Source organism: Lepidothrix coronata, unplaced genomic scaffold (assembly GCF_001604755.1).
Source record: "Lepidothrix coronata isolate B3197 unplaced genomic scaffold, Lepidothrix_coronata-1.0 Scaffold135, whole genome shotgun sequence".
In the NCBI taxonomy this organism is placed as follows: Eukaryota; Metazoa; Chordata; class Aves; order Passeriformes; family Pipridae; genus Lepidothrix; species Lepidothrix coronata.
In genome coordinates, this window is record NW_016690315.1 from 2,020,433 (window position 1) to 2,044,584 (window position 24,152).

The 24,152-nt window shown below is 34.5% G+C and overlaps 1 protein-coding gene across 2 annotated transcripts in view; it reads left to right on the forward strand.

Annotated features, from left to right (window-relative positions):
• Window positions 1–24,152, forward strand: part of LOC108503304 (interleukin-1 receptor accessory protein-like 1) — a 666,680-nt gene that overhangs the window by 87,875 nt on the left and 554,653 nt on the right. The window lies entirely within an intron of this gene.

Genomic DNA, 24,152 nt, shown 5'->3' on the forward strand with positions numbered 1-24,152 from the left:
CCATTTAGCATTGGGGTGTTTTAGGTAGCTTTTGTTGCTCTTCCAGAAGTCTGGCTTTGATTTGGTTTTGTATTTTGGTTGGTAGTAGTTGTAAGCTGGAGCTTGGGGAGAACACAGGCCTTTATTCGTTTTGGGCAACAGCTTAAATCATGTCTTGTATTTTCAATGGATTATATTTGTGACAATATAATGAAACTAGTTATGTCTCCAATATCTTAGTGCCTGGAAATGTAGATTGAGGGAAGGCAAATAAGGAGTACTACTGTAAATTAAGGTATTCCTCAATCAAGACTCAAGATAAAATTATATTTGGGGTTATTTAAGCTCAAGGAAACTGAAATATACCTTTTGTGTACAGAGCAAAGGAGCTGGTGATGAGTTGACATGTTTATAGTAGGATGTTGAAGCCTAGATAGATAACGTAGATATCCTTTGGATGTGTCTGGGTAGAGTGTTCTGTTTGATTAAGATTTAATGCTTGTTAGCTTTAAGGCCCCTTAATCCAAATTTAATACAAAGATTATTGATCATCTTAAAGTAAATTTTTCAAAGGCATCCATTCTTAAGGAGCAAAAAAATGACCAGTCATCAGATACTTGTTACTTGAAAGTGATGATAATAAGAACTTGGGTTGTCTTTGTATTTTATTTCATAATTTTTGGCTGTATCATCTTCCTCTGATTAACCAGTGCAAGGAAAAGTGTAAATATTCAATTAAATTCCTGATCAGGAAAGTAATATAATTGCTGTCCAGCAAAAAAAAAGAGCATACAAAACTTTTTGAGATGTATAGAATACTTTCTCAACCTGATGTTGTAATATAAAGGAAAAGCTATAATGAAAATCTTTGGATCATGCTTCACTGCAACATGGGGTTCTTGATGTTTTCGTGTGAGATCGGGGGCGGTTTGTCATACTGTGTGTGAAGCAAAAGTCTCTTATTTACTGAAATCTGCCTTTGATCATGTTGTTTTGTGATTTTAAATTTGAAGAACTTCCTCAGACATAGGTGGAATGTAGTAACGTGTGATGGTGCTTGGTTTGCTTTTGTTGTGGTTCGGTTTGGTTTGGTTTCGTTTTTTCCTCCCTTGGATACTCAGCAGGCCTATTCTTGCAACCCTGAAGTGTTTCTACAAAGAAAACCTTATTTACTTTAATGAAAGCTTTAACAAAATAAGACTGACTTATCTGTACTGTGAAAATAGAAACGGTTTCCTAAAGCTAATGCAACTTACAAATGGAAGTAGGAAAGAAAAATCAACTTGGAAAGAAGAACTTTAGTTTTATGTGCACATGCTAATCAGAGGCAGAGGGTGGTGAAGACATGCTTTGCATCTCTTTAGTCAGTCAGTGAGTTCACTTTGTCCTTGAAATGTTATCATGAAAACAAAATGAATAGACAAAAAAATTATACTTATGTTATAATTATAAATATGGAGTATTATATATATGGTGTATCCATCTTTTAGAGGTATATTATTTTTCTGTATTTCCTTCTCTGTTATGAATTACAGGACTGTATTGTAGGTAAAGAATTTATTGCATTAATATGCTAAATATTTATCTTAATTGTGAACTGTTCCTTCTAATTCACTTTTGTTGAGCTTATTTCTAAGTACCAAACCTGAAACCACAGATCTTGTGTTCTTTATATATTTCATTTATTTATTTACGTTCATATATATTACATATTTTATATAAACTGATATAAATTTAATATGTATGTGTATATTTTATATATATTTTTCTGTATTTAATGTTATGAAGATATCTGTGTTTGAAAATATGACTTTTCAATACTGTCAATTGGATTTTTTCTGCAAGAGTACTTCAGCTCTCTTCTTTTGTAAGTTTTCTATCAGCTGTGCNAAAAAAGATAGTGATTAATAAAAGTATGACTTTCTCCATCTGGTAGAAATACATTTCCAACTACTTCTCTGATCTGTCAAGAACATGACAACTTACCTTCAGAAAGTCACTGAGGATTCACAGCAAGTCAAAAATGTGGAATAATTTGTGGGCTCAAATTCTGGATTTATTTCTAAAAATGGATAGTAATTCTGACTGTTTATTGGCTTTCAGGACTGAAGTTATATCAAATAATTAGCTATATGTGTAAACAATTAGGATCAGTATAGTATTGTTTTGTTTGAAAAGAAGGTTAAACTTCACAATAGAAGAAATCTTAGGTTGTGCTGCATTTGGTTTAGGTCTATAATATTGAGAGCTGTCGTTATGCAGAGCACTTAAATTAAATTACTTAAAGGCAGTCCTTGAATCTTTCTACCTCTTTGTGCTATTAATCAGTTAAATACAATAATATAGGGATTAAAGAGAGCGGTATTAATCAAATATTTATTATACTAGCCAGAAAACATGCTTTAAATTAGCTTGCTCACAGCTGTGTGACATACCTGTTTAACACTTACCTCATAGGTATGATTGTGTTTCTGACAGAAAATAATTTTTTTTCCAGTTAATATTTTAGATATGGTCTTAACAGTTTCAAGTTATTCTTTAACATATTTTACATCTTTAACTTATTTTACATTTAGAACATGTAATAACTGTATTACATAAGAATGGATGGATTGGCAGTTGTAGCAATAATTCCATTACTAAATACAGATGATGCAAGAAACTTCTTCCTAATCCGTGTATGAAAACTCTAAAATAGACTGAAGCACACCTAAAATTTTCCTCTCAATTATAGTTGAATACATGACACCTACAAATTTTAATACCTTCTCAAGCAAGAAAGGATTCTTTGCCTTAAACTTTGCAGTTAGAACCACTGACTTCATAGTGGATGTAAAGTTTATTAATTGGGTGTTTAAGGTATTCAGTGAAGTCTCAATAAACTTCTGGAGAGGCTTCAGAGCCTGTAATAGTAACTGCAAAGATAACTTTCATTTGGCATGTAATAAATCTCAGATATGATCTTCTAAATGGGAAGTTGACTCCTGTACTGCTTCTCAGCTTCTTGAAATATCTTAAAGCATCTTCCTTTATGAAACAATTCCTCAGTTTGATCACTGTGTCCTGCTTGATGCAAAGGAAGAATAAATACTTAAAGCCTATGTATTTTGATCCGTTCAGCATGTAGTTTTACAAGAATTGACTTAAACCTCAAAAATGCAGGTAATAATGCCTGTTTTTTAGCATGAAGCCAAACTACATATAAATTTATGATATGCCTAAAAAGATGTACTTTTTGTGCAATTTGCTGCCTAGTGCAGCCCCTGATAGTATTTTGAGAACTCTATGTTAATAAAGAGTTCTAAATGTTTTCCTTTCAGTGGTTTTTCCTGAAATTATCCATTTTCATAGTTTGAACTAAATTGTTGATTTTTATTTTTTTTATCCATATGATTTTACATCCTTAGAAAGTTGGTTTTCTAAGAGTCTGTTCTTTAAAGGTTGAATGGTATTTGATCACTTACTTGCGGTGAATAGAGTTTTTGCTTATGAATTATTTAATATTCATCAAAGAGGAAGTAGGTTAGGAAAGAGAGCTTCATGCTGATGCATACAGACTTTTTTCCTTATAATATGTATGTTAAATGAAATACTTGAACACTGCATTGCCATCTGGTGGTTTTTTCCAAGGATGCTGAATAGACAAAAGAAAGAAAAGTTTGGGATTTTGGTTTGGGGTCTTTTTTTGTTTGATTGGGGTTTTTTGTTTCTTTGGGGTTTTTGTTTGTTTTTGTTAGAACAAAATCTGTTAAAAGGGAAAATGTGGGAAAAAATATCTAAAGAAATTTCATTACATAATACAATAATGAGCTGATCAGTATATTCAGACAGTATTAGTGTATTTGGTTTTTTTACACTAAGATTGGCTAATAATCTGGTGTTGACTTGTATCAAAAGAGGTGAGAGCTGTTGTTACTGCTTGCAGTTCTCTGCTTTTCTACAGATTGTTTTGCATTATGAGTTAATTAATTAATTAATATTCTGTGTTCAGTTCTGCTATGGTGAATGGAAATTTTCTTTTCTAGATCAGATTTATTCTCTGCTGGAATAATCTTATTGGAAGGAGAGTCTTTACAATGATGGATTATTGGGATATGTATGAGGTCCTTCACATAATTATGATGAGATTAAAGGCTACATATATATTTTTGTGATGTGGGAGAAAACTACTTCTTTTTTTAATGTCTAGTATTTTTGTGCCTTAGCTATTATTAGTCAATGTGGCTGATTCTTTTTGTTGTACTTGTATGGAAGATCAACATTATGAAAAAAGATAGTAAAGAGCTTTGACACTGCAATGCTATTTCTGACTTTTAGTATATTTTTTGTAGGAGCAATGTAGTAAATGTAGTACATGAAGTAAAATGTAGTAAGTGAAGTAAAAATAATTCAAGATTTTTTTTTTATTGTTCTAAAACCACTGGAATTCTGAGTAACAGACTGGAAATATATACTAAAATTTCAAGTAGCTTTTCTGTTTGACGAAGTCAATATTCTTTAAGAACTATAAGCAGATATTTTTCTAAATTATAGCCCTCTATGAATTTTTATGAACTATTTCTCATGAAAGAATAAGTATATTTTAGAGAATAATGACATATGTGTAAGTGATTTCTCTGCACAAATGAGACAGTTTCTGGTTTTTGACAATGTTGCTTTTAACTAGAAAAGGAACATGTGATCTGTGCAATGTGAGCCTTAACATCAACAGAGCTGAGGTTTAACACCTCATGATAAATGTTATCATGAGAACTCAACAATTTAGTTAAAAAAAAATCCATGGAATGAAAATTCTTCATTTGTGGTATAAGTAAGGAATAGATCTACAGAAGTCAAGACAGTATGAGAACTCTTTGCATGTAGGAAGAATTTTTTAATTTAGTTTTTTCATTTGTACCTAATAATTGGATTACCACTATTTTACAGAAAAAAATTATGTGTATATATAGAATACAGCCTGCAGGGCAAAAATACTTTGAGAAAATGCACATAATTAAGTGCTGAGGCTTAGAGGTATGGTATCCAGTGTTTGAGTATTTGTAATTTTTACTTATTTTTATAACCCTTCCAGGTGAGACTTGTTGTCCTAAGTGTGTAACGCTACATAAATAAAACTGTCCTTCTTTCAGTAATGTCCATTCTGGTTTTTATTCTGCCTGTGTTTTGATTCCCTAAGTATTTTCCTTTTGGATTCTTGTCAAAAGGTAATTAGTTGATTAATGACATATTGGATCTGATGCACGCTGGATAAGAAGGTTCAAAATTTAATTTTATATATCTGTTGTTCTTTTTCTTAAACAATTTAAAAGCAGAACACTCACACATACAGTACTCCAATACACTGAGCTTGCAGCAATTACAGCAACTAAAGGATATGCTTCCTCTAAACCATAGGAGTTTGTGTCAATTGATATTAATGGCTCCTAGCTGTTGTTTTCACTCTGTTACAGAATGTTGGTTTTCCATTATTAATTGATGAGGCTTGTGGCTTGTTGGGAGGTTATGCAGAACGTGAAATAATATTTAGAGTCTATCTATGTCGATTTGATGTGCAAAATTAACTTCCATGAGCAATGACTTTTAAACTAGATCAAGACTACTATTATTACTATGAAACCTTTTTCTGTTTCTGTGTTTGGTAAGAAGAAGAAAAAGTATAGTGAATGTCAGTCTTCAGCAAAGGTGTGTCTGCCTTTCTTATTGCATTGGGGGACAGGAATATTTTTGCATCATGACCTGATTAAGAAGTGAACCTTCCCTCTTATGAGGATTGCTTCAAAAAACTCATTTTGAATTGGCATATAAATATGCAGCCTAGTTTATGGTTTTAGCTGTGGGACTGAATGGGGAAAGCTCTGATACATTTTTCTTTTTGAGGGAGAAGAGAGAAAAAGATAAGGGTGAACCTTACAGTTAAAAACACAATGGAGATAAACAAAAATCCTTGTTAATTTCAGGCAACTTTCTTATATTGTGATCTATTAATTCATTTCATATTGATTTTATTAGCACTAATATTCTTCTGGTTTTTATCCTAAGAATAAAAGATGTTTTAGTTTACTTTTTGCCCCTGTTTTATTTTGATTTAATGTGGTTATTCCTCTCCATTTTAATGTGTAGTAGAAAGCAATGTTTTATTTTTAATGTTAAAACTTCTTCATAGTTGAAGAATGAATTCACTGAGTGTATCCGCTTTCTTGGAATTTGACTGATTACTCCACAGGGTATACACCTTGTATAGTTGTGTGTCAGTGGGAAAGGGGTGTTATTGCTTTCTTACTTGCATGTTTCTTTTAAAGATAGAAAATCTTCAAAAGCAATACCCTTGGATATATAGTAATGGAGTCAACTGAGATGAATGATTGCTTATGCCTGCTGGGATGGAGGTCTAGATGATCTAGAGAAGCAAAGGCTGTGTAAGTGCTCTCTGTCCTTCTTCAGCACTTTCTCTCTCTGTCCTGAACTTTTGCTGTCTATTGCAGAGAATTGTGAGGCCTCCTGGAATTAATATAACCCACAGAAAACTTTTACATTTTGCTATTACTACATGGCACCAGGATGTTAGAAGAGCAATTAGTGTCCTTTAGCACATTATATAGACATCAGAATTGGCTGTCCTGCAGCCAATTCTGACAAAGTCATTTACACCACTTTTGGTATGATTCTCAATTTCTTTCTTAATTTATGAAGGTAAAAACCTACCTGATTATTGTTAGGTGAAAAGGCATGATTTGCTGCTTGTGAATCAAAGCATGCTGGAAGAAAGCATCATTTTTTTAAAAAAAGAATAATCTTTTACAATGCTTCATGTTTATTTAGCTACAGAATATTGTTTGTGTTGCACTGATGTGGAGTAATGTTCAACATACAGTTTTCATTTGTAAAACCTTGAGTAAGTTTTGTTAGTGATCTTAAACAGTGCTTGGCCATGTTGATGGCTTGCCTCCAATGGTCTCTCTGTTTTTATAAGGTAAGGATACTGGGGGGGGTTGGGACTATATTATAAAAAAAGAGAGAAGTACAGTTCCATTCTACTGGAGTTTTTGGGCAATAAGGAATGACTGCATCAAAGCATAAATCCTTTGTGACACATTACTTATTTTGGAGCCACTATGAAAGCAGTAACTATTAGTTGTCTTGTGAGCATTTATGAACAGGATGGCTGGCATTTTAAGAATAGTTGTATGACCTTTTGTTGTTGCTAGGATCCATACTGATACTTTTCAGAGTCCTGGGAGATAGTGAATAATTTTCTGTGTGGTAGGAAAGGGTAAATGTTTTATAGTGTACGATATTAAGAAATGACTAATGATAGTAAAGGAGACAATACAAAATCTGAAGCCAAAAGGACAGTAACAGATATTCTTACATAGTTCAGTCACTGAATTTTAGTAGCTTTTTAGGATGACTCTCTGCTTCCAGAGTCCTTATTTTCTCTGGGGAATTGTTAGTGGTTGTTTCACTGCTTGGCATCTGTTGGCAAATGGCCTAGAAGATGTAAAAGAACAAGGGACCTTTGATCAGGAATCTCTGCTGCAGAAGATTTATTTATTCGAATATTATCCTGTCAATTTTATGTAGAATAATGACTGTGGAGAATAAGGAGGCAAAAAACCCTCAAGGACAAGTAATGGCCATCTGATGCATTTATCTTTTTTATTTAAGTGTATTCAGTTGTGAAACATTATTAAAATATAGAAATAAGAGCCATGATAACAAGTTCTGCCCCTTAGAATATGTTTTGTTGCTACACTTAAAGGAAATTAAAATTGACAAAATCTATCCTAGATTAAAATACATACTGACTTGCTCTTCCTGGAGGTTGGAGAGAGAAAGTGCTATCAGTGCTGCATACACAGATATATGGGAAGCAACTTAGCATGAAAAGAAGAGGTCATCCTTTAGATTGCAATACTGAAATCTTCAGCCGTTCTTGCTCAGAATGTCTTTGTCTTGTCTTTGCTGTTAAGGTCTTTACTTCAAAAGCAGAATGCACAAGCTGATTTAAGATATATATTTTTATCATTTTTTCATACTTTTGGGTTTGATTTTTTTTTTCTTTCAGTTAAAAGGAGAATTATCAGACTGCTGTAATGGCAAATTACAACACAATTATGTTAGTTGAGAGATGAGTGCTCCTGTAATTTCATCACCTTGCTCTGAACGCATAACTCATTTCAGGAAACTGGCGGGAGCACAGATGCAAAGCAGACAATTGTGTTGAAGCAATCTGAAAATTCATTTGGAGTAGCCCACTTCCACAAATTAGACTTTTTCATCCTTGACAAAAAGGAGCAATTTTTATTCTTTTAAATAAATTTTAATTCCAATTAAAATACTTCCAGTTGATAATTCCAGTTTTGATTACGGAGCCATTTAGGTTGGAAGGGAGCTTTTAAGATCATCTAGTACAACATGGCTGGTTCAAGCAATGTCAACTACAGGAGGTTGCTCAGGATTATGTGCAGTTGAATTAAGTGACTTCAGGACTGTTCTTTAAAAAATGCTTCTTCGGGAATTTAGCAAACCTTCAAGAGGCTCTGTGTACATGCTGCAGACCCTCGATTTTTTCAGGTAAGAATTTCCCTAAACGTGTCTCTTATCATGGGTTGCTCTAATGTTGAATTGCCACATGCCAAGGAAACACCTGGAGCTATTGTCATGTCAGGTTCTAAAATTTGATCTATCTGCAAGCAACGGTAGTTAAAATTGCTTCATACCTGTTCAGAAGGTTCAGTTTCTTTCGCACTAAGATTAATTGTTTCTTGGAAATTACAATTATATTGAAAGTCCACTGAAACATGAGATAATAAAGGATGCCGCATGAAAAAATGACCATATGTAGAGTGTATTTTACCATTGCTGCCTTACTTTTAACCATAGTTAAAATCCTTATCAAGGAACATAGTATTTTTCTTATAGGAATAATACTAGGCATTCTACCTTCATGTACTTTTATATAATTCACTATGATTTTTTTTTTTATTGAGGTTTTTCATGGTAAGTAAAACAAAGACAGTGACTTTTAATTAAAAATTAAAGAGCAGGCCATAAAGCCTACAACTTTCAAGAAAACCAGCAATGTACATGGGTTATCCAGATCAAAAGAGCACAACCAGCAGTAAAGCTGTTGTTAATACTGTTTTAAAAAAAGTACAAGATAGACTTGTCTCAAATTTCAAATTTTCTGCGAATGTCATTGGCTGTACAACCCAGAGTGAATCCTGAAGGCAAAATAGAGAGACAGACAAGAAACAGTGTAAAATCTCTCTATTTATTCCTAGATATCTGTGATATGAGGGAAAGTTCAATTCCATCCTAGGGATCATGGAGCCTATAGAGATGCTGTTAAGCTTTTACATAGGTGAATGCCAGGGTGCAGCACAGCAAAAGAGGAGGGAAAACACGGAGCAATAGTGTCAACCTCTGAGCCCTTTCCAACCAAACAGGTTGAGCCAAGTATGTTCAGGAGTCAAGCTGCCTTTTCTAGAAGTGACTAATTCATATCTCATGGTTTCACAAGGGGCAGGCCAGGAGGGAGGCCAGTGAGTGCCCTGTTTTCATTCTGCTGACTCTGCTAGGCTACTTTACACACTCTGCAACAAAATCACTTTTTTGTAATGTATGTTTACTTTTGCTATTAGCAACATTTTAAATGTAATTTATATTTTCATTATTGGAGAGACAAAATTAGATTTTAAACTTTGTATTTTTCTAGGGAATTGAACAAGGGTCAGTAGCAGAACATTCTAGTTGGGTAAGAAACATTGTTTGAAACAATTATTCAGCAGAAATGCTAGCTGGTATAAATTTAAAAATATACGTGCTTTCATTTTTTCAGTGTACGACTTGTTTTGAAGTTTTAGCAAAATGGACTATTAATGGATGAAGCAGGAAGCTTAAAATGACATAAAGTCTGAAAAGAAAACATGGCAAACTGTGTTTATCAGAAAATGCATTTTTATTGTGAAAAGTAGCTGTCATGTCAAGGAGAGGAGAAACAAATTGCTTCTGGTGGTTAGGAATGATAGAATAGGATGGCTTATATTTTTTAATTGAAATAAGTTTTCTATATCTATTTGAAATACATATCATAAACCCCACTTGAATGTAATTAATATTTAAGATTTGAGATAAGGAAAACACCTATTATTTCCTTTTCTCAGATTTTCAAAGAATACAAATTTATGACAAACATATTAATGAATTAATAAATTTTATTAATTCCCTTGAAAAAGTCACCATTACTGTTATCTGAACTTTTTTTCTTGTAATTCCTAGTTAAATTGTCAGAAATCTGTTCAATGGCATAAAGATAATGAAATGTAGTAACAAAAAAAAATAGTTTGAACAGAGAGTTATTTAACAACCTAAAAACTTACCACAGTAAGATTTTGCTGAACAGTACATCAAAATGAAAGGTCATTGCCCACACGCACATAAGAAAAAAATAGTAGAGCATCATTTTTAGGATGTAATGCAGTGACTGAATTCCAGTGTGATTACACTTTTACAATGCCTAGAGAAACTGTTATCTCTCCTTCACAATAAGACTCCATGAAAAAGCAGCTGTCATTAACATCTGACTAGTGTCCTGTAATCTGTAATTCAGGGCAAACTGAAAATAAATGAAATTTTATGCATAGTTGACTAGGTGGACTGCTTTATTCATCAATGACTTTGTTTCAGTTGGTCACTGCTAAGAAATGCACGTGTAATAAACCTGCATTTCAAAGTAGCTGATGCTAGTCTCATAGGTGTACAAAGACAGCATGTTTTGAGTGTGTTTGGTATTGAAGGCAGCTACACTGAAATGCTGCTGTTCATGCCAAATCTATAGCTGATGCTGCACTTAGGATCTGTGGTGGATCATACCTACAAATGCTACTGCTTTCAGTGGGGGAATCAGTCATTCATTTCCAACTGTGCTTGAACAAGACCATTCAGCAAAGTTGTTTTCTCACTATAAGCATATTGAACCTTTGAAGCATCTCAAATTTTTGTTTCTGGTAAGAAATGAGATCCAAACAAAATACTGAAGTCCTGTACTAAGTCTCCAGAATTAATAACTTTGGGGAGAGAAGTGGCTTGATTTTTTTTGGTTGGTTGGTTGGTTGGTTTTAGTTGCCCTCAATGACTGAATCTTTCACTAAAAGCTAGATAAGAAAGAAATTCATGTTTCATGGTACTTTTGAGCCTTTTTCCCATTTCCTTCCTTCCATATAGATATACAAGGTGAAAGATGTAATGGAGTAAGGTAGTTATCCATCGCTGGACAGCAAATTGTTTAATGTTTCCGGGCTGAGAAACTCCAGAAAGGGCTTAAAAGCTGTTTTGCTCTGCCAAGATGCATTCATCAACTTCAAGATATTGTCAATTGTGATCAATGTTTGTGGTCAAATTGTGATCAGTGGTTTCTGTCTGCCACACATAATTTCCTACAGAGCTGTAGGCAGTGGAACAGCTGTCCTCTCCAAAAACAGTGCTGTTGAGGATTTTATGTCCAAGTTCTGAATTATACTTTCTTACAGAGGCAGTTGCAAATGTTAGTAATATATAGGAACTCTTGGAAGTGTGACACATTTTGCCATGTAGGAGAAGAATCTGGATAGGGTGGATTGGTGAGCCAAGGTCAGTTGTATGAGGTTCAGTAAGGCCAAGTGTCAGGTTCTGCACTTGGGTCACAATAACCCCAAGCAGCGCCACAGGCTGGGGGAAGAGTGGCTGGAAAACTGCTCAGAGGAAAAGGGCTTGGGGATGCGGCTGAACATGAACCAGTATGTGTGTCCAGGTGACCAAGAAGGCCAATGGCATCCCGGCCTTTATCAGCAATAGTGTGGCCAGCACGACCAGGGAAGTGATTGTCCCCCTGTACTCAGTGCTAGTGAGGCCACACCTTGAGTTCTGTGTTCAGTTCTGGGCCTCTCACTACAAGAAAGGCACTGAGGTGCTGGAGTGTGTCCAGAGAAGGGCAATGAAGCTGAGGAAGGGTCTGGAGCACAAGTCTGGTGAGGAGCAGCTGAGGAAGCTGGGGTTGTTTAGCCTGGAGAAAAGGAGGCTCAGGGGATACCTCATCACTCTCTACAACTACCTGAAAGGAGGTTGTAGCAAAGTGGGAATTAGTCTCTTCTCCCAGACAACTAGCAACAGGACAAGAGGAAATGGCCTTAAGTTGCACCAAGGGAGGTTCAGGGTGAAATCAGGAGGAATTTCTTCATTGAAGGAGTGGTTGAGAGTTGGAATGGGCTGCCCGGGGAAGTAGTGGAGTCACTATCATTAGAAATGTTCAAGAAATGACTAGACATGGCACTTAGTGCAATGGTGTTCACTCAAGGGTTGGACTCGGTGTTATTGGAGGTCTTTTCCAACTTTAATAATTCTATGCTTCTATATAATTTTAGAAGTATTTGATTCTCTAATTATTTACGTACAACAAAGCTGATTTGTTATACTATGAAAACTTCTCAGTAACTTTCTTTTTCAACCCGCAGTTATTAAACCCAATTGAATTTCAATTATGTTTTATTAGGTTGATTTCATTAATATGTTCACTGAAAATAGCTCTATTTTCTCTCCCATTTGTCTGATCTTAATTTCTAGGCCAAATTTAATATGAAGGCTTTACATCTCATCTCTCGTTTATGGGAAAAGTCAGGCATCAAGTTCCATCCACTCTAGAGAGAAGAATAATGTGTTGTGTGTGCTTTGTTCACAGAACTTCACTACTGTAAGGAATTCTCAATAATCAGTTGCATGTGAGAGTAATTTCTGTTTACATTTACTTCAATCAAAACAAAGGTGAACTTCTTGTGTTTCCCCCCCCACCCCCGAAGACCTATATCTTTCTTACTGGGTTTTATTTTGTGTTTGTAGGTTGGTTTTGGATTTAGATTTGGTTTTTTTATAGTAGTTAGTTAGTTTTGATGTAAGTAATACAGTGCTGTATATTTTTTTTTCAGTTTGGGGGTAAAATTACAATACTTGCTGAACAAATCTCTGACTTACAGGAGCATAATAATGTAATCTAAGTATGATAATTGAAGTTGCCTGTGTATATGAAACATAAACAAATATGGAAACAAATTCCATTACCTGGAATTTACCATTCCAGGCAGACATGGAGAAAATGTGAGGTGGATTGTGATGGAAACCTGTGCAACTTCTAGTATTTCAGACCAAAAAATGCTATATGATACTACTTACATGTTCAATACATAGGCACAGCACTTTGATTGAAGTAAAAATGTTAGTCCTAATTAGAATAATAGAATGGGTTGGGTTGGAAGTGGTCTTCAAAGATCGTCTAGTTCCAACCCCCTTGCCATGGACAGGGACATCTTCCACTAGACCAGGTTGCTCAAAGACCCTTCCAACCTGGCCTTGAACGCTTCCAGGGCTGGGGCATCCACAGCTCCTCTGGGCAGCTTGTTCCAGAACCTCACCACTCTCATTTTAAAAAGATTCTTATGTCCAATTCGAATCCACACTCAGTTTAAAACCATTGCCCCTTATCCTATCACAACTGGCCCTGGTATAAAGCCTGTCTCCGTCTTTCTTATAATCCCCCTTCTCTTCTCCAGAATGAACAACCCCAACTCTCTCAGCCTGTCTTCATGGGAGAGGTGCTCCAGCCCTCTGATCATCTTCGTGGCCCTACTCTGGACCCACTTCAGCAAGTCCATTTTCTTCTTCTGTTGGTGGCCCCAGAACAGGACACAGTGCTCCAGGTGTGGGGTGAAGATTCCCTCACTTGACCTGCCGGCCACATTTCTTTTTCTTTTTTTTTTAATGTATCTTCTCAATATGAGTCACAATATTGTTAATAAGAAAATTAACCTGATGCAAAAGGAAACTTTTGGAATACTCTCTGAGAAACTTTTCAGAAATAAGATCCATAATGATGTTTCTGTCTCAAGGATATGGTTAAAAAACAGGATAACCTGTAAGGGAATAAAATGAAATGTGGGATACTTAACTGATGTGGATTTCCTGTGCCACACTTATTAGTGGAATAATATCGAACTGCTTTTTTGACCACAACAGAAGTTTTTTTTTTTTTTCAAATTTATGTGGTTTTGTTGACACAAAGATTTAGTCATGGACTGGAGCTGGCTGAATCAAGTAATACTTTCGATTTTTTCAAATTTCTTTTGTAGGATAATTCAGGTTGAAAGAGATCTTTGGAGGTCTCAAGTTTAAAGCAGGGTCAGCTCTGAGATCAGGCAAGGTTGCTCAGGACTTTATCCCTGTGAGTCTTTTAAAACCTCTGGGGGCAGAACTTGCACAAATTCTCTGGGAAATTGACTCAGTTACTTTTGGACTCTTGCCTTCTGCTAGGGCTCTCTATTCTCTCAGAGTTCAGAAGGAACTAAGGCATGAATTAAAAACTACGTCTGATCTAGACCCAAAATCCTAAAAAAATCTGAAAAAGAAAAATAATCAAAATTAGCTAGTTGATAACAGGCTAGGTTATCTGCAGTAAAATAAAAAAAAAAGGATTAATATAAATAAAAATAAGTAAATTAAATTTTTTCTCAAAAAAATTATAATGAAATGGAAAGAGAGAATTTAATATTCAATTAGTTCAACTTTCTGCATTATTTATTTCCATATGTATGCTTTTCTTTTATCTAAGCTTTTTTCTCTGTTTTCCTTAAGGCAGTTTATTGAGATTAAGTTCCTGATGAGAATAAAAATCTGATGGACCCATTCATTTTTTATTTTATTTACATACAAGGATATTTAAATTCATTGCAATATCTTCAAAATTTGTTACATGAAACGTGTTTTTTTTTTTAAAAATCGCAATTCTGGTTTTTTTTTAGTGTATTAGTGGTTAGAGTAAGGCCTTTGAAACAAATTGTGTGATTGGGAAGAATTATATGAAGTGTAGCTAACTGTCAATAAAAGTCCTACTATCAAAAACTGTTCAATTGATACGTATCTAGCATACTAGAATACCTCATTGAAACAATGAATGACATTAATTATTAAGCAACAAGCTTAGGTTTTCATTAGCTAGCTTACATGACTTTCTGAAACAGGGCAATAATGAGCATTGTTATACTTTTTTCTTTGAAAAAAGCAAACAAAAAACCTCTAACTCAAATAACCACAAAATCAAAAATATTTTTTTATGGTTTTAACTCATATTAGTCCTCATAGTTAAGATATAGACAAAAATCCTAAATCACAACATTTTAATCATTCAAAAGGACCTATCCTTGTCATCATGGAATCCAAGAATAACATTGCCAATAAAGTACCCAATTATAATAAAAGCCTAGAGCTGTATTAACAGCATTGCTTATTATTCTTTCAGTAAAGCCTTTGTTCATAATTTTTACCAGTACCATTTTCTTCTTTTGAGAAATCCATTAGAGCTCTTAATTAAATTGGTGAAAAAAATAATGTCAATTGTAGAAACTTATTGCAACACTGATGAACCAGTGGTTGTTTAAGGATATAGACAAGGAAAAGTTTGTTAGGAATCACAATAACTTTTATTAAATGAATAGGTGCTTTGTTGAAGAAGTTGTTCTTGTCACTGTCATATCATGTGGGGAAGCAGGTCACCTGGGGAACAGTGTTTATAACTCAGTGATCTACTGAAAAATAAAACAAACTATTAAGGAGCTAACCCAAATTCAACAGAGACAATAACTAAGCTGGACTTAAAGTTATAAAACTATTCAATTTCTTTTGAGCTTTAAAATTCAAAAGTAACTGCAATTGAGTTTACAATTCCTTAAGAGAACATTATTACTGTAAGGAAGACTTTCTGGTCCCTAAGGAACCAATTTTTCCCATTCTTTGATGTGCGAGAGCTTACTTACCTTGAGTATTGTATAACTGATGTTATAGTTACCCCCATCTCCTGTATACAGAGCATATATATTTCTGAATGTTGTTTTTCCTGTGCATTATGTTTTTGAATATCACTGTTTTTCTGATAAAATATTATCTCTACCTACATGTCTAGGCTCCTGTTTTCCAAAATATGACTTAAGAGTTTAGAATTATGCAGAGTTATGGAAACTGGGGGCAGGGGAGGAGGGTTGGCAGAGAAGTTCCAGCACAATTGGGGATGTTTGTTTCAGATGGGATCAGTGGATAATTTTTTTTCATGGTAAGCACCAAAACATTTGCACATGCATCTCCTTGGCCTCAACGTTTTATTCTGTAGTTTCAGCTTTTTTTTAATAGGGTAAAGAAAGCACTTTTTTTGGTCTTCTGAACTGGATATTACAGCATCTAATACTTTCCTTGGGACTCTGCTGTGTGTCTATAAGATATCATGCTCAAGGATGGACCGTTCAAGCAGTGCTTAAAGTATGTGGGGTTTTCTTTGCTTGTTTAGCTTTCCTTCTGATGTTGGCATCCAAAGGGATTAATATGTCAGCTCAGAAGCTACTCACAGGTAATTAAATTGATTCTTTTATAGCTAACCCAGAGCCTTAAAAAAGGGTTGAATTGCTTCCACTGAAAAAATAAGAGAGATAAAGCCCTGGCCAGAAGTAGGAGAGGAGGCAATTTAAAAACAAAACAAAACTACACAAAATCTCCCCAAAATAAAAAAGTAAATTCTGAATATTTTTGTTTTATGTAACATTCTATTTTCTTCAGTTCCCAACACAGTTATAGAGCTGTGTTTGAAAAGACACATTGAAACAAAATACAACTATGATTCTCAAGCAGTGTGGTTCACATTTAATGCTGAGACTTCACACTGGTTTTTACAAGTGTTCAGTTACTGACTTTCTCTCAGTCTTGGCTGCCTACAGCTAACATGGGATTGTGCAGAGGTGAAGCACTTGAGATGAAGGGAGAACTGATTTTTTAGAACAAAGTCTGGATGAGCAACTCTAAACTTGTCTTGTACTGAATTGCACACAGAGCATCAGTGGCATGAGTCTGCTTCATGTATGCAAAGGATGTATGTAGTGAACAAGCTGCAGCTTGAAAGAGAGACATGAAAGTACAGCATCAGTCTGAAGAGATCTCCAAACACAATACTTGGGAATCTTCCAATCAGTTGTATGTAACAGCCAAGCCCTCCTTATTTAAAGCCAGCTGTGATAGTTTATTTCAAATGTCAAGGGATCTGGGAAACATTATTTACCCTGAACAAGTAAAAGATGTAACTTACATATTGACTTTTAATATAGTCAAACATGGTGAATATACTCCCACATGATATATTTTACAAGAAAAATGTTAACTTTCCAAACTGGGTGCTTCCAAATGTGTATTTAAAAAAAAAAAAAAGGCAAGGAACATTAAAATTTGAGTCTTTAGTCTACTAAGATAATTTTTTAGCTTTTAACTAAATACAAGCTAATATTCTTTACCTTTTCAAATATATTCTTTCCTCCTTTCTGAATGCTCTCCCTTGTTTCTATCCAGCAATCCAGTTCTTTGGCAAGTTTCCCTCTTCACTTTTAAGTTGTTATTGAGCTTCTCAACTTGACAATCTCTGTGAATAGAAAGTACTTCCTCTAGTTGTATGTCAAGATCACTGCTTTTGACAATCAATTTTGTCAAAAATCTTTAGAATATGTTCAGAACAGATGTAAATCTTTTCAGCTCCAAGAAACTCAGTAGGTTTCTGGTGAATTGTACATAACTTCGTTCTTTTATATCAGAAGAAGAAACAAAATGGCAAATCACACAATTGTAGCCCTTAGGGACCACAGAATCACAGACTGGGTCAGATTGGAAGGGACCACAGTGGGTCATCTGGTCCAACCTCCCTGCTCAAGCAGGGTCATCCCAAAGCACATGGCACAGGATTGCATCCAGGTGGTTCTTGAGCATCTCCATTGAGGGAGACTCCGCACCCTCTCTGGGCAATCTGGGCAATCTGTTCCAGTGCACAGTCACCTGCACAGTAAAGAAGCTCTTTCTCATATTGAGGTGGAACTTTCCGTGCATCAGTTTCTGCCTGTTGCCCCTTGTCCTGTTGCTTGGCACCACCAAGAAGAGCCTGGCTCCATCTTCTTGAAACCCCCCCTTCAGATACTTATATTGATCAGATCCCCTGTATATCCTAAAATAACTTTTTTATAGTTTCTCCCAATAATTGATTCTAGCATTGCATTGCCTTTCTTTAACATAGGAAGTGCAGGAGTTGAACTGCATTATTTAATGAGGTGCCCTCGAGGCATCAAATTTTGGACACATATCTGAGTCACAGATCCTGTGTCATTCTTGCTCTGGGCAAGGAGGGTAGCACTTTGCTGTTGGCCTAATTTCACTACCAAAAAGTTTCCAGTTTCTCCCCTACCTTCTCTTCCTATATGTGTAGCTTCAATTCTCTGGCCAGGAAATGCTCAGTGATCCAAGTTTCTGACAGACTGAACAAGGAATGAGGGAAGATGTTGTATTGCATTAGTCTTGAGAAAGTGCTTTGTTCAGTAGCAGCTGAGCCCTTCAATTTTCATCTTTTTCCTGTAGTAGTACTGTTGTGTTTTGACATTTATAAGTATGTATCAAAAAAGGACAAACAATAAGGCAGTGATGTTAAATTAGTTTTGCCTATAGTTCAACTTTTCATATGCATTTTTTATGTGCACTTAATGTTTTAAAGACAATTTCTAGTTTTATGTGACAGCTGACTTTCCTTCAGTGTCTGCAAAACAGCACATCCAAATTTAAATCAGTGGAGTTATGGACTGCTTTTAAAAAAATAAAATGTCAAATGTCGGAAGTCAGTATTTGACTTCTAAAATTCTCCTTTTGATCATCAAAGAGGATTTTTCTGTTTGTTTGCTTCTTATGCATGGCTGTATACCTTTGAATTTATTTTACTCTGTTGCACTGCACATCCCTAATATGCTGACTGAGAACTTTCTGTAAAGTAATAAAACATTTCCTGAAATGTTATGGTTCTAGGAGAGATTCTATTATATGGCATCACATTTATTTCTTCTGTTCTACGTGGTGTATGTTTGTGCATTCTGGTCCGCAATGGGATAATCTGTTTGATTGGTGATGGAGAGGGCTGGCAGGGCAGCAGTCAGGCAGGCTGCATGGTATATTTGGCATTTCTATAAAATCATTGTATTAAATTAACAGCCACATCATTTTCAATCCCATAAAATTTGGCTCCACTTTTAAATTTATTTTATGATCAGAGGGAGGAGTAATTTTCTTTTCCGATGTTTGACTTTTATAAATGTACCATAATTCAGAGCCATGATCATGCAGTGTTATATTGCTAAGTAATGAAGTTAAGCAAAGACCTTTCAGCTGATTTCAGGTTCTACAAAATACTTTGAGACAAAATTTAAATGTTGAAAGTTGCGCGTCACATAGAATTTTGGAGTCAGGTGCTTCTCAATTTAAATATCTCAGATAGAACATGTCTCTCAACTATTTTTGATCCTTTCCTGGCATGGGAACTCATACAGCAGAGGTGCTGTCAATTACCAGCTAAAGAATTGACTTTTAGTAATTTCTAAAAATAGAGGTGGCAGTCAACTTAGACTTTGTATTCAGCAGAGCAGAAAAGGAAAGTTTGGAACATGGATTTGGGCATAAACTTTCAGTTTTATTAAAATTGCTGCATCACAGTCCTCATAAAGCAGATAGGAAACTGAAATGTTAAAAGCTCTTTTAAACCCAACAGGCGTTGTTACAGTATTGAGTTAATTAATACATTGAGGAAAAAAACTTATTCAACTCCGTTTCTAGCATAATTCAGAATTCTCTTCCTTTTCTGTGTCTAATTTCTGGGATTTGGGGATATGAACTTTTTTTTATTCTAGAGATAAATTTTATCAGGTCTAATTTAAGAAGTTAAACAGGTAGTGTTGAAGCAGATTTTCTTTTACAATGATGTATTAAAACAATGTAACATAGTTAAATAAAGAAGGCTTTCTATGTAATTAAGCATTTTTTGTATTTTTAGAGTAGAGTTAAAGATTACTTGGCATAAAGGCAATTATTTTGTTTTTAGGTCTGGATGTGATGAACTGTTTTATAATGCGTGTCACTATCATATGTATGAAAATGTTTGGGCACCTTTCAAAACTTTGTCTTTTTGACAGAGAAAGTTCAAAATTGCAGAGAAAAGTGACTGAGGTCTAAGCAATGGTGGTCAGAGGACCAGTTTACACACTGACATTCAGTTCCACAAAACCTGAGAGAAGCTGTGCAAGAGGAACCTTGTTCGTAAGGAAACGTGACAGAACACTGCATGGATATTTGGCCTTGGAGGCTTCCCAACATCCCCTAACAAATCCAAGCTTCATTGATGGCAGTATCATACGCTTCCATAAATGGTTTGAGGCACTTCCCTCCTTTCCTTTCCTCCACTGACTAGTCAGCTGATAAAACCATTTTATTATCTATAAAGAAGACACATTTCTTCCATGATGTATGGGCAGAGCAGAAACCAATACTCTTTATTCAAACTAATTTTTCATCTTTTCAGCAATATGAGCCCTACTCTCATTTTCTAAAGCATCTAACATCTGTCTCATTGCTCATAAGAACCTGGAGTGGTCTAATGAAGGTAATGTTTTGCTGAGTAATATGATGTAATACTTCATCTCATTGTCCCAAATTAAAAATGGCTTTGGCCTCTGACCTCCTGACTGCATTGCACATTGCTTCATGTTCCTTTTCCCCAGGCAGGAACTGACTATTAAATATATTTGTCTCCCTTTGTCCAGCTACAGTTCTCAGAGTTTGCTTACTATACTGTGGTATTTTAAAATACTTTCCTGGACTCTAATTATACAATAGCTACATCCATTCCTACTTGCTTAAATGAAGTATGCACAGAGTGAAGATCAAAATTACTGAAAATATTTTATTTTTAACTATTAGTCTTTCAGATGCTCAGAACTTGAATTTAAATTTCTGAAATTCAAATTCTTACCTTCAAATTCAACCTTCTTTAACAGGTTGAGAAATTAAGTAGATATTTTAATTTCTTTGATTACCAAACTCATCTATCTTTGTAGTAAGCATACGTACAAAACTCTTTAAAGTCACATCTTTCTATCAATACCAATTTTTAAATTCCACAACTGAAATAGAAAATAAAACACCTCCACAAAATATCTTTTATTTTTTCTAAGAGATTGATGTTTATCATTATTGATGCGCTCTCTACTTCCAAGCACTCTAAGTAGCTTCATAAGGTGCTACTGTATATAAAATTTCAATAGCTTTACAGTCCATGCAGATTTCTGCCACTTTTGCATCCTCAGTATTATATTGCCTGATCATGTATATTTTGGTGCATTCTGGGAGTACCTGTCCAGTCCTCTCGCACTGCTTCGGGAAGAAAAATAATGCCTTTAACTCAATTCCATCCCTTAGAAAAGGAAGCATGTGTTTAGTTTTATTTTCCCAGCACAAGTGTTAGTAGCATCTCAAGATAATAAAATTCTGGGGGAAAAAAAGTTTTAATTTTTATTTAACCATACTAAAGGAGTCATTTACCGTAAAATTTCCATAAGAATACACCTGTATGGGGTTGTGTAATTTCCCATATGTATGAATAAAAGCAACAAGATTCTTTTCCAGAGGATGAGGTATGTTTAACCTGCAAGCATAGAGAATACACCTGAATATTCACAGGCACTTTGTGCCTTGTTCAAAGAATTTGGCAAAAAGCAAAAACCAACATCTGAGCACTGAAGAAAATAAAAGATACAAATTTTAAAGCCACATGTGGATCTATCAGAGAACCACTTGACACATTATTTTGGTGAGAAGTAAAAAATTATGATTGGTTCATTTACAACATACTCTGTCACATTCTCTACAGAAACCTCCCATTCAGTTGTTGAGTGAAGGACACCACCCATTCTAATTTCCACTAATTTATTATGACTCTTATTTAATTCTTTAAAATTCTCTTTAGCCTATTTAGCTTCATCACAAGAGCAATGTTCATCCGAATCATTCCTGTGGGGGTGATTTTTTACAGTTAATTAGGCATTCATTAGCTACTAGCCCGTTAAAAGCAGGAAGTTTCTTGGTTTAACTGTTAATAAATAGATTAACCCTGTTCTTCCTAGTTCGTTTTTTAGACACTGAAAAATTCATGGAAATATCCTTTCAATCATCTTGAAAAAATACTTAAACTCTAAACGAAATGTGTAAGAGGTCATGGTAAACATTTTCCCCACCAATGTCAATATCAGGAAAAAAATCTCAGAGAATTATGATTTCTTTAGATTTTTTTTTTCTTGACTATGATGACATTATGGAAATTGAATTTTACTTTATGTGATGTCTGATTCTACATGCTCTGGTATTGCATATATTCAGTATTAACATACTCTTTCACTTAAGTACATTCTCTGAAAATAATGGAACACTGTTTTTCAGTTGCGCAGATTACTTATATATCTGAATATACTCAATTTAAGTTTCAATAATTTCTGCTTTTATTTCTGGAAATTTTTGATTTCCTTTATTTTCATTCAACAAATGGAGATTATACCGTAAGGGAAACCAGATTTAGTCTTCTGATTTCAGCTTTCCTTGGAGCTTCAGAGGGTTAAAAAAGAAAAGTAATTGCAGCTTGTTTTAAAAGATCAGTCTGGTGTAGACTCATTCTCTTCATTTGGAGTAATTTAACAGGGTCTTCCTGAAGCTCATAGAGTTATTATCTCTGATTATTCGTGAGTCAGACCCTCAGACAAAGGTCTGACATGGCAGTGCTAATGGGAAACTAAATTGTTATATTATGTATTTTAATAAGTGCTAGAGACAAGTCAATGAAAATTACTGATACCAATGATTCAGTTAAAAAACTAGTCTAACTAGAATCTTTAGATTAATTAATTGGAATGCCTTGCAATCAAATTGTTCAGTTGTTCAAGCAACTGTAATTTAAGCATTCCATAGTGCATTTCAAGGGTTTTTCTGAGATTTGGAATAGCAAATGATACAAGAAACAGAATAGTGAAATGGAATATGCATGTTTTTCATTTAATTGTACATTTTACACCAAATTCATTAAAGTACTTTTTTTTTTTATTTTAAAGGGCTTTTGATATGAGCTTCTATGTGTTCAGAAACATTTACAAAAGCTACATTCCAGTGTCATTTCTGTCCACACATTAAGGATAAAACTAATCTGTGTGTCTATTATTTCTAGGAGTTGTGGTAAATCAAACACTGAATATCTTTGTGCACACTTGTGCACAGTCCTTTTAACGAGAATTTTGAAAGCAACATAGTAGTTAGAAAAAAAATAGAAAACCTGTAAAGGATACTCTAATATAAATATCTTATACAAGCAAAGAAGTGTGTTAGTGTGATGTTGGTTGTTTACAACAGTTCTGTGTAAGCTCAGTGTATAACTCTGGAAACAAAGAATTTTAAGCTCTTTAGTTGTTCATGGTTTGGTGAAATAAGAGATGTTACAGTAAATATACATAATTATTTTTTTTTTTTTTACAATGGAACTACTCCTTTTTTAAAAGTCTTTCAAAGCTGGTAGAAAATGTAAAATGAAACACTGCAGAACCTCTACATGTTATTCACTTAAGGCAAAGACTAGTTCAATTTTACAGGAAGAATAAATCAAAATTTTGCTCTAATTTTTTCCTAATTTTGTTTCATTTTCTAAGGTTGTTGTGTGTTAAGATTATTTATTTTACTTCAAAGTTCCGTTTCTAGGAACGTGTTAAGTCACACAACCGGTATGATTTCAGCCGTCCACTAATGTGTGCATCAGATATATTTTTTTTCTGTGATAGTTAATTCTGATTTTGGTTTTGACAACTGAATCTTCATAATAGTATTGCAATAATTCCAGATTGTGCTGTACACGATAACAGTCTCAGAGAACTCATTAACAAGACTGGAGCAAAAGGTGTTGAAGTCACCTGAGTGAAGCACAAGAATTTTAAAAAATCTGAGGACAAATCCAGACTCTTTTATCTCTGGAGTTTTTTATGATTTTAGAGACCAGTTGAGCTTGTCACTCTTCTATTTGTATAAATGACAGATTGTTTCATAGCAATATTTCCTCTCAAGGACTAAATAAAAAACTCCAAAGGGCTAAGGAGAACAGGACAGTGAAGCAGTTCATCTTTTTTTTTTCGGCATAACTGTTTTCACAGGGAATTCCTGAAAACAAATAAAAAAAAAACTGTACCCATAAAAAAGGCATAATAATATTAATTTGGTACAAAATTAAT